This window comes from Humulus lupulus, chromosome 9 (assembly GCF_963169125.1).
Source record: "Humulus lupulus chromosome 9, drHumLupu1.1, whole genome shotgun sequence".
NCBI lineage: Eukaryota > Viridiplantae > Streptophyta > Magnoliopsida > Rosales > Cannabaceae > Humulus > Humulus lupulus.
Window position 1 is genome coordinate 137,032,094 of NC_084801.1, and position 11,011 is coordinate 137,043,104.

The window sequence follows — 11,011 nt, forward strand, 5'->3', positions numbered from 1 at the left end:
TCATATTTCCAAAAGATAATTTCAAAACACCATTACGACAATTTATGATTGCATTAGATGTAGCTCAGAATGGTCTACCTAAAATGATAGGAATTTGAGCATGCACATTTTCCACAGGTTGAGTATCAAGAACAATGAAGTCAACAGGAAAATAAAATTTATCAACTTTTATCAAAACATCCTCTATAATGCCTCTAGGAATTTTCACAGAACGATCGGCTAATTGAAGAGTTATAGAGGTAGGTTTTAGTTCACCAAGACCAAGTTGCTTATAAACATAATAAGGCAATAAATTCACACTAGCACCCAAATCAAGTAAAGCTTTGTTAATAAAATGATCACCAATAATGCATGAAATTGTGGGACACCCAGGATCTTTATATTTAACAAGACTCTTATATTGAATAATGGAACTAGCTTGTTCAGTTAAAAACGTCTTTTTAGGAACATTAGTGTTTCTTTTAACAGTACAAAGATCCTTTAAAAATTTAGAGTAGGTAGGAATTTGTTTAATGGCATCTAAGAAAGGGATATTGATACTAACTTGTTTAAAAACTTCTAAGATGTCATTATATTGGCCGCCTTTTTTAATTGGAAGTAATCTTTGTGGGAATGGGGCTTTTGGAATGAAAGGATGGATTGGAGTTTCCTTGTTTGAAGAGTCATTGGCATTAGAACTAGAAGGCTGACTCTTTTCTTTTTCTTTTTCTTTTTCAACCTCGGGTATGTAATCGGGTTTGATAATGTTCTTTCCGGACCTAAGAGTTGAAATTGATTTGACTTCTCCATTATGACTAGACTTTCCTATCTCATATTGATCTTTTGGATTAGGGATAGGTTGACTAGGGAATGTTCCGTTTTCTCTATCAGCTAAAGCAGTGGCGAGTTGTCCTACTTGTGTCTCAAGTTTGGTAATTGATTGAGATTGATTTTGTAGGATTTGTTGAGTGGATTGCATAAATTGTTGTAAAGTATCTTCTAAGGAAGGTTTCCTTTGTTGAGGATATGGTTGATTTTGTGGGGCATGAGTTTGGTTGTGTGTTGTATTGGTACCCTTGATTCATTTGGGGTTGGTTTTGTCTCCATGAAAAATTCGGATGGTTTCTCCAATTTGGATTGTAGGTGGATGAAAATGGGCTATCATTTGGTTTCCCATAAGAATGAAGAGCATTGGCCTCCTCAGAAAAGGCTTCTTGGTAGGAAGGACATAATTGAGCATTATGGCAAGGACTAGAACATATAGAACAAACATCTTTTCTTGGTTGTATTGGAGAATTTATAGTTTGGCTTATGGCTAATGCTTCTACTTTTCTCGCTAGTTTGTCTAAGGATGTTCTTAAGTCTAATTAATCTTTTACTTCATACCTTCCTCCTCTTTTTGGTGAATTAGTTGACCTAGACCTAGGATCAAAATAATTCCATTGTTGTGAATTGACAGACAAATCTTCAAGGGCGTCCCAAGCCTCTTGTCCTTGAAATTTTAAAAAATTTCCGGTATGCATAGATTGGATCATTTGACGATTGGAGGGAGTCAAACCATCATAAAAATATTTTACAAGTCTCCATTTTTCAAAACCATGATGATGACATTTTAATAATAAATCTTTCCCAACATTCATAAAACTCTTCATTATCTTTTTGAAAAAACTCGGAGATTTCTCTCCTTAGACTATCAATTTTAGACATAGGAAAAAATTTCAGCAAGAATTTATTATAAAGTTGATCCCATGTAGTTATAGACCCCGTGGGAAGGGAATTTAACCAAGCTTTTGATTTGTATTTTAATGAAAAAGGAAATAATCTTAGTTTGACTGACTCATTAGAAAAAATTTGAAATTTAAATGTTGAGCAAATTTATAAGAAATCTTTGGCATGCATGTAAGGATCCTCTTTATCTAACCCATAAAAAGATGGCAACAATTGAATGATTGTTGATTTAAGCTCAAAATGAGTAGCAGAAGTTGTAGGAAAAACAATGCATGAAGGAGCATTAGATGAAATAGGTGCAAAATATTCAAGCAAAGTTTTTTCAGGCACAACATTTTCATCAACAGGATTAGCAATTGGTTCCATGATGCTCAAATTCTTACTAACACTTTCAATTTCAAACAAAGATAGACGTCTTTTTACTAATCGATTTTTAGAGTTACGTTCCCAATGATGCATACAATTTTCACAAATAAGGCAACAAAGATAATCTCAAACAAGCAATTTTCTGATGTGGAAGATCAATTAAAACAGTAACCACATAGCATACTTAGAATTTTTTTAGAGATTTCACAACAATATAATTTTTATGGTTTACTTGTCTCCAGGCCTATTTGATTCCACTTACTCACGCACTACTAACAACTCCCCGAGGTTAATTAGTAGAGGTGGATTGGGAATTTCGTTCAAATTTCGTTTAAGCAAAAATTTCTTATGGTGAAAGGACAAGATTTAGGTTTTTTTTTCAAGTATTTTTCACAATATTACACTAAAATATTATAAAAGACAAAGAAAAATAAAGCAAAAATTAAATAAGACTAAAATTTAGGCAAGAGTAGGGAGGCATAGCATGCCATCAATCATAACAAAATTAAGGTAAAAATTAGGAGACACAAGTGCCATCAACTAAAATATAAAATAAAAGACTAGGAGGAAAAATTCTCATCAACTAGCTAGGAGGCAAAATTGCCATCAACTAGTAACTTGCAAAAATAAAATAAAATAAAAACTACAACAAGATAAATAAAGAAAATTACAACAAAGGTTAGGAGGCACAAGTGCCGTCAACTAACAAAGATATAAAAGAAATAAAATTACAACAAAATTAGGAGGCACAAGTGCAGTCAACTATAAAAATTAAAAAGATAGAAAAATTAGGAGGCACAAGTGCCGTCAACTAAAAAAATGCAATAAATATAAATATATAAATAAGTTTTTTATATGGGTGGTAGAACCGTCCCAAATTTTCTTTTTATCTCTTTTTTTTTATTTTTTTAGTTTTTAAATATATATATTTTTATATTTTTTTAAATGCAAAAATTTAAATAATTAGTAGAGGAATTCACTAACCTTGAGAAAAAGTTCGTTTCTTTTTCTTGCAACTCCCCGGCAACGGCGCCAAAAACTTGATGGACCCAAAACAGGTATGTTTTAAATATTTATAAATCGCAAGCGCACGAATCGTTCATATAGAATAGTGATCGTGTAAGCAAGGATGTCGAACCCAAATGAGTTGTCTAAAATCGAAAAGAAAACTATTTTAAACAAAAATTAATAAATTCTAACCTAGCTCCAAAAATTGATGAGTTTTAATGTTATGAACATAAAATAAAAGATTGAAAATAAAGCTATTTAAGAGAATAAAAATAAACCAATAATGATTTGAAAATAAGTGGTAAAAGAAAAGATTATTAAGATACTAGAATCCACAAAATGTAAGTTTAATAATATTTATTAGTATATTGATTCCCAAGTTTTAGTGATAGTTAAAATAAATCAAACTATCATTTTCCAAATAGATTTATAATTTTAAGCACAAATTACTTCTAAAAAGATAAGATTTTTCTTCACTTTTCAAAAATTATAATTTCAAAGTATTTAATGTGAATCAACCTAATGAAACAACAAAAAATCAAATAACATTATTTATAAAGCAAAACATAATATTTTTGTTCTAAGCATGGATGTGTACAATTTAATGACACATCTTACACAGAATATTATGTTTTTGCAAAATGAAGAACAAAGTGCATATTATCTAACAATCCAAAATATGAGATATTAAAGATGAAAGACATATATGAAGAAGAAAAATCCATAAACTTTGTTGCATTACAAGGGAAATCAACATACAACATAAATATTACCTAGTTACAAGTTGCTTCATCATGATCTTAATAATCTTATGAAAAAGATTAGAAGTACATAACTAGAGTAAAAATTACAAAATAAATGACATTCATACTTGAAAATGCTCTTGAAAAACCCAAAATGGAAGAGAGAATGGTAGAGAGAAAATGGTAGAAAGAAGATGGTAACCAAAAATTAAGCACCCAAAAAATGGTCTTCAAAACCCTTATTTATATCCAAAATGAGATTATTAAAATAATCAATTTAAATTACTTAAATTGATTAGATTAATTAAACTAATAATAAAATGGCAAGTAGGGGTAAATTGTAGGGGTGATGATAATTTTGGGTAAAATGTTGTAGAAAAGTTGGGTAAAAATGTAGCATTTTTAGACCAAAGTACAAAGGGACCAAGGGACAATTTTCATTTCATGGGCTCAAGAAGGAAAAGGCAGCTTGTGGTGGCTGTTTTGCAGTGAGGTGAAGCTGGACTTGGGTATTGAAGCAGGCGGAATGGGCCAGCTAGATTGGTCTAGGATGGAGGAAATGAAGCCAGGCATTGGGCCTGATGGAGGAGGGCGGTTTGGTGCTGAAGGAAGCCTGGGGGGGTCATGGGTGGTGCAGGAAGCAATTGGCTGATGGAGGGGCACGACTGGGTATTGAAGCAGGCAGCTGGAGCTTTCTGTGTGGGAGCTGAAGGAATGGTAGTCCGAATGGCTGGCTAGGTGAGGTGCCAGGAGTGGGCAGTGGGCTTCTGGCTGGGGCATTGGGCCTTTGAAAAATGCAAAAATTTCTTTGTTTTTCTCACAAAATTATCACTTCTCTTTTCTTTTCTCTTCTTTATTTTCAAGCAAAAAAATTTGCAAAGTACATCCTACAAAATAAGTAAACATTAAATTAGAATCAAATATTTTCAATTATAAAATAACTCATATTAAATCCATGAAAATATTAATTGAAATTTAATTTACTTTGGCAATTAAGTTCAATAAAATCACATTTTTTTAACTTATAATCTAACAACACAAATTTCAAATAATTAAACTACAACATATTATAATAAGATATCTATAAAAACACACAAAAATATATAAAATCATAATAAGACTAATAAATTCAAAATTACTTAAAAACTTAATAAATCACTTAAAAACTCAAAGACTAAGCAATAATTAGCATAAAAAATGTGGTAAAATAACTCTATTTTGTAGAGTTATCACAAAACAGTCACCTAAGCCTTTGGCCCTAGCTCTGAGTAACTAGTCATAGACTAGACAAGCACTTATAATTTTCATCGAACTTAGGGTCGATCCAGCATTAATGCTCCATATGAGTCATTCAATGCTGATATCGATTAGATCTAATCTTTTATCGGCTCTGCATTCTTGACGCTTATGCCGTTTCTGACTCTTAGGTCAGTTACACGCGACCAATGTCAATTCTGACTAGTCAATGCCATACACAAGTAAGCAGGATTTGCTAAGCATTTAATATGCAATCAATGTCCACATTTAACAATCAACATGCCTCTATAATAACCACGCATGTCGTAAACACAGGGTGCAGTTTTCTTACCTCTAGTTCGAGCTAGAATTAGTAAAAGGATGACCCTTGAGAACAATCTGTATTTTAGTTCCTTAGCGGTCACCTAGTCATAACTAAATATTGGATTCCATCAATAAAATGAATAATAAAGGTTCTCGAACCAAGACCTAGCCTCCGGGACATCGAATCCTACTTAATCGGGTAGTAGGAACGATCCCGAGGCCTAAGGTTTGAGTTCCCATGATCAAAACACTTATTTGGCCTAAAAAACTCTCAAGAGTCGCGGTCCCAAAACCCTGAGCCGCGGCCCCCAGCCTAGACAGGAGCACCAGGGGCACGCCGCGATGCACCTTACCCAGTGCCGCGACCCCAGTCCTCCTTAACTCCACCGTCCTCAGCATCAAGCTCAGGCCGCGACGCCCAAGAACAGGGTCGCGGCCCCACCTGGGAAACCTGCCATAACTCTGATTTCTCACCTTTTAAACCTTCCAAAAACCTACTTAAACATCTCCAAATCCAAAAATAAAAGTTCCCAAACATCCCAATGATCCAAAATCATCAAATCCCGAGGCTCAAACAAATCAAAAACTCATCAACACACAAAATCCAAATAAAAGCTTAGAAACTCTAAAACTCAAAACTTAAAGCTTGGATTACCTTTGATTGGGTTGTTTCTTGCTAAGTACTTCGGTCAAGAAGCTTCTAATCTTTCCTAGGATCGCTATGCCTCGATCCTCGCTTGATTCCGACTCCTAAAACCCAAGTTTTCTTCGAAATTGCAACGAACGGTAAAAAGAACTAACGGGAGAAAGAGAAAGGTGATGAACGTAAGTTTCTTTCTGATAGACTACTTCAAGCTTAAGTAACCTCAAATAAATCCTAATGCTGGGGGTCCCAAAAACACCCCCAGGGACAAAATAATCAAAACTCCTAGAATTTCCTCCTGATCTCACTAACTCCCAATATATCCTCAAATAAACATTATCATTTTCCAATATCCCAATAATTGACCCCGTTATGACAAAACCACTAACTTGCAACCTAAGACTGTCTCATGCTGAATAGCTCGAATATATCCACATAATAATGGGATCTCATCCATAAATCACAGCATGCACCAAAATATACAAATATGCCCTCACGGGCCAAATTACCAAAATGCCCTTATAATCAAATGTGGACCCACATGCATGCATTTAACATCATATTATAATATAATTCACATAAACATGCATATAATCATTTAATGGCATAATAAAACAATCATGGCCCTCCCGACCCACTAATCCAACCATTAAACTGCATTAGGGATTTCAGGGCATTACAATCTCACTTCTGACGGGGGCTTCGGTTTGAATCACTTGAGGATGTGAGGAAGGAATGTGTCGAGGAGGAGGAGGAGCTTGTTGGACAGTGATAGTTGTTACCGAAGCTGGGGGGAGCTCTCTTGGTGGTTGCTCCCGAGTAGTGCTTGCACCTTTACCCTTAGGAGGGGACTTTGTGGTACCCCCTGTCTTAGGGGTGGTCCTCTTTGCCACCCTAGGCCTTTTTACCACGGGACCAACTCCAGAACCTCCGGCTCTGAAGGTACCCCTTAAATCTGGAGCTCCCGACAACTCCATCTCTTCACATGAAAAAAAAAGCGAATAGAGGATTCAGTTCACAGGAGTAATGCTTCAGAAATATTATAAATGCAAGAAAAAAGAATGAGAATCCTACCCTCTGGGCTAGGGGAGAAACCTCTTACGATCAGCTCGGGTGTATTGACTGGGCTAGGCACAACCTCCAACCCTGGGATTAACGGAGAGGATGGGGAATCTAAAGCTATAATTTCCTGGATCCTAGGGGGTTCAGGTCCTTCCTTGGGGCTAGACTCGTCTACGTACTGCCTAAAACCCAGAGCAAATGCACCCTGGATCAGGGAAGGCCAGGTCCTATGGTTGGTCCCATACTTTTCAAATATGATCAATCTAAACTTTAATGTGATATCAACTATGATAATGCCTTTGGGATAACTATGATCATAGCGTACCACCAAATGATCCACACATTAGAGAATGGTTACGTTTAGGTCTGGATCGGTAGGGTGACGACTAACAAGCTGGTTAGGGTTAAAACAAATTAGCCTATAGCTAGCACCAGCCCGATCTAATTCTCTGAAAAGGTATGGGTTGCCTTAGCCGGAGGGGTCGGCTGCTGCCCCTGACGTAGCTCGTTTAGGATAGGGCCCCTGATTAACTTCAGAAGCTCGCCTTTTTCAAACCAACGGTGCCACTTCTTCATCCTCCTCGACATCATCATTGGCTAACAAGTCCTCTTGAGAAAAGGGGAGCTCAGGGATGACAGAAAGTGGAGCTCGGGTCCTCAGAGCTAATGTCTGACCCTTGCTGATTAATTTGCAGGCCACCATGGTGGCGTTGTTTACGACTTGGCGATAGTCTTTTTCCTGGGAGGAAGGCTAGAAAAAGTCTCATGCTGACCCTCGAGGGTCTCATATCGTCCCTTCCTGGAAAATATAGCTACACAAGGAGCAAACACAATCGGGACATATAAAAAAAATTCACAATGAAAGTGATAAAAATTCACGTGCTAAATTCACAAAGATAGAGGACTTACGAGGATGGTTGAAATATCTATGGTCACAGTTCTTGAACCCATTTGACATAAAGAATAAATCTTTATAGTCATTTGGGTGGCTGGGAAGGTTGATGACAGAGGTGGAATTCAAAAATCGAGTGAGACAGTAAAATCCGTCACCTCGCCCTTTCTGGTAAGGACTGGCTTTGAGGCAGAAGAAGTATAGGATGTCTGGTGGAGTGGGGACCTCCCACTCGTGCCTCAGAAACAAATATTTTAACCCCGCCAAAAGCCTGTATGAGTTTGGGGGGAGCTGAAAATGAGCCAATCTAACGTAGTTCGGAAAATCTATGAAATATTAGTCCAATGGGAGGAAGGCACCGGCCTTCAGGCGCTCGTCACTCCAAGCATCGTAGTCGTCTTGGAAAGGAGCACAGCTCCATTCTCCCTCAAATGTAGATCGGGCAATGAGAGCATCAACTCCCACCTCGATATTGTAACTCAGTAGGATCTTGTTCACCTTCCCCTGATTCATTATCCGTGAAACTATATGCTTAACCTCGAAAAATGCATTGGGGTTGACGACTGTATGCCCTAAATATCCACGGGCTATTAGCGAGCTGAGAAAGGGAATAATTATATCAGCCACGTGGAAGCTACGTACCCAGAGCTGCTGTTACAAGGTCCTACCCCTTTAGCCCGAGGTAACCAAAGGCTTAATGAGATTGCTAAAGAGTCGGGTCAGAAGTATGGACACCACGAGCTGAGACTACATCAAACTCGAGGTACGAGCTTGAGTTGGCACCTTTGACCTTTTATAAAGTCAACCACGCAATGTAAATGTGCATATATCAAACATCACGTGTATACTCCATTCTTGAATTCTCGGACACGCAGCATAAACGTGCGTGTTCAGGCACCCACGACTGGGTTGGGCCATGCGGCCCATTATCCCCCTTACCTATTGATTAGACCACACTTCAATGTCAGGTTTTAGGAATTAATCATGAATGTCACAGAAGTGACATGATGGGTAAGAAGGTCACGGGATGACTTCCCTTGCCAACACCCAGGTGTCCTCTCCCTATAAATATGGAGACCCTGGGAGTTGCAAGGGGTTGGATTCGAGTTTGTAAAGAAATATCCTGTAAAGAATATCAGAGAGATATCAATAATATTGGATGGTGGACTAGAAGGATTTTAACCTTTTGAACCACCTAAAAATCTATTTGTGTTATCATTTTACTTTAAGATCATTCATCTATTACGGTTCATTATTTTGCACTAATCCCTCTCCTTATTCTTATAATTATATGTTGCCAAAGAACCGCGTCAACAGTTTGGTGCTTTCATTGAGAGGCTGTTAGATTGGTGCTATCGCAAATACCCAACCATGGTAGTCACTCGCTCAAGACATGGTAACGAGGCAGACCAACATGATGGGCAGGAGGCCCATCATGCTGCCATATCCGATGATCAGAACCCTGAGGTTCAGCAGCGGCCGGGCAAGCAGCCAATAGGCCAAGATGACATGGAAGTTCGACTTCCCGACCACCCAATCTGAACCCATATTTTTACACGGCAGTGGAAATGGAAAATGTCCAGTTGAGGAGTCAGCTAGCGAAAGCAAACCAGCAGATTCAAGAGGTTCTGGCCCGACTACCCCCTCTTACAACCGACGCCAACGTCAGAAAGAGGCAAGGCGAGACTCATAAGTCCCGCCGGGGTAATCGGTCCAGGCCCCATCGGTCGGTCAGACCCCCAACATCAAATTCCACTCCCATGTCGCACCACCGGGAGACCACTTTTGAGGAACTACCTTGGGCCGAGCAGCAGTACAGCCGATCGGTCCGGACCTCAACTCCTAGCTCACTTCCGCCCTCGAGCGCACCCAGGAGGGCTCGAGGAAGCTCACGAAGGAGATCCGGGGAGGGCTCGCAACGACAGCCCGCCCCGACCAGCCGTCCTACACCCTGCTCAGACCGTCGAGCACAGGACCCAGAGGATGGTAGAGCGGAGCGACCACGACCTAACTTGATCCGCCCTGACGGGACTAGGATCGCATCCCCGGTCAGGCATCCCCCTTCACCAATAAGATACCCGTCTCCTCCCCGGCCAGTCCAAGACATTCTGGCTCATGGGAGCAGTAGGAGAAATCCTCCTTCCGTCGGGCCTTCCCATCGTAGCCGGGCGCCCAGAGCAGTCCCGGATCCTCATCCCCAGTGGTAGGCTCCGAGCTTCTCAAATGGGAGCTATTGGACCAGAAGCCGTCGAAGTGACATCTTCAGCGGAGACCTGCGCCAACGTTTGAGCTCAGCGCAAAGTCCTCAGGCCGCCCCGAGGGGCGACCTCCGAGATCGTCTAAACTCTCAAAGGGGGGACCCAGTGGGAAACGGCAGCCGTGCTTGCCAAAGGGAAGACCTGTCCGAAGTACGTGACAGTGGGAACGTCCCTTATAACCTATCTCAAGATAGGAGGGACAATAACCCGCCAAACGCGTACAATGGATCTGGAGCTGTTGAACAGCCCCAGAACAACCAAGGAAGTCAGGAAAAACTCTTGAGCGTCTGGCTCAGATAGAGGAGCTGATGAGGAAGCTCTTATCAGAAAAAGAAAAAGATGAGTATGATTCAGGGGACGAACTTGAGCTCTTCGCCCCCAGCATAACAGCAACGACATATCCACCTGGTTTCCGTATGCCTCACTTGTCCAAGTTCAATGGAGACGGGGACACGTCAGATCATCTGGGTATGTTCAACACTTTGATGATGGCTCACAACATTGGTCCCGAGCTGAGATATCTAATATTTCCGTCCACCTTGACTGGACCGGCCAGACAATGGTTCAAACAGAGTAAGAAGCAATCAATCAGCTCGTGGAAAACCTTCTCTAGTGACTTCAAGAGAGCATTCTGAGCTTCTCAGGCTGCCCGCGTCAAGGTCGATACCATGGCAAACGTAAGGCAGCAACCCGACGAGCCTCTGAAGGCTTACCTGAGCAAATTCGCGAACGTCACTGCTCGGGCCAGAGACGCAGATGACAGCTCCAAGCT

General features: G+C 39.8%; 1 pseudogene; it reads left to right on the top strand.

The window, feature by feature from the left end:
- The first annotated feature begins 1,572 nt into the window (after nt 1-1,572).
- LOC133802979 (small nucleolar RNA R71) lies at nt 1,573-1,671 on the top strand (annotated as a pseudogene).
- The last annotated feature ends 9,340 nt before the right edge of the window (nt 1,672-11,011 follow it).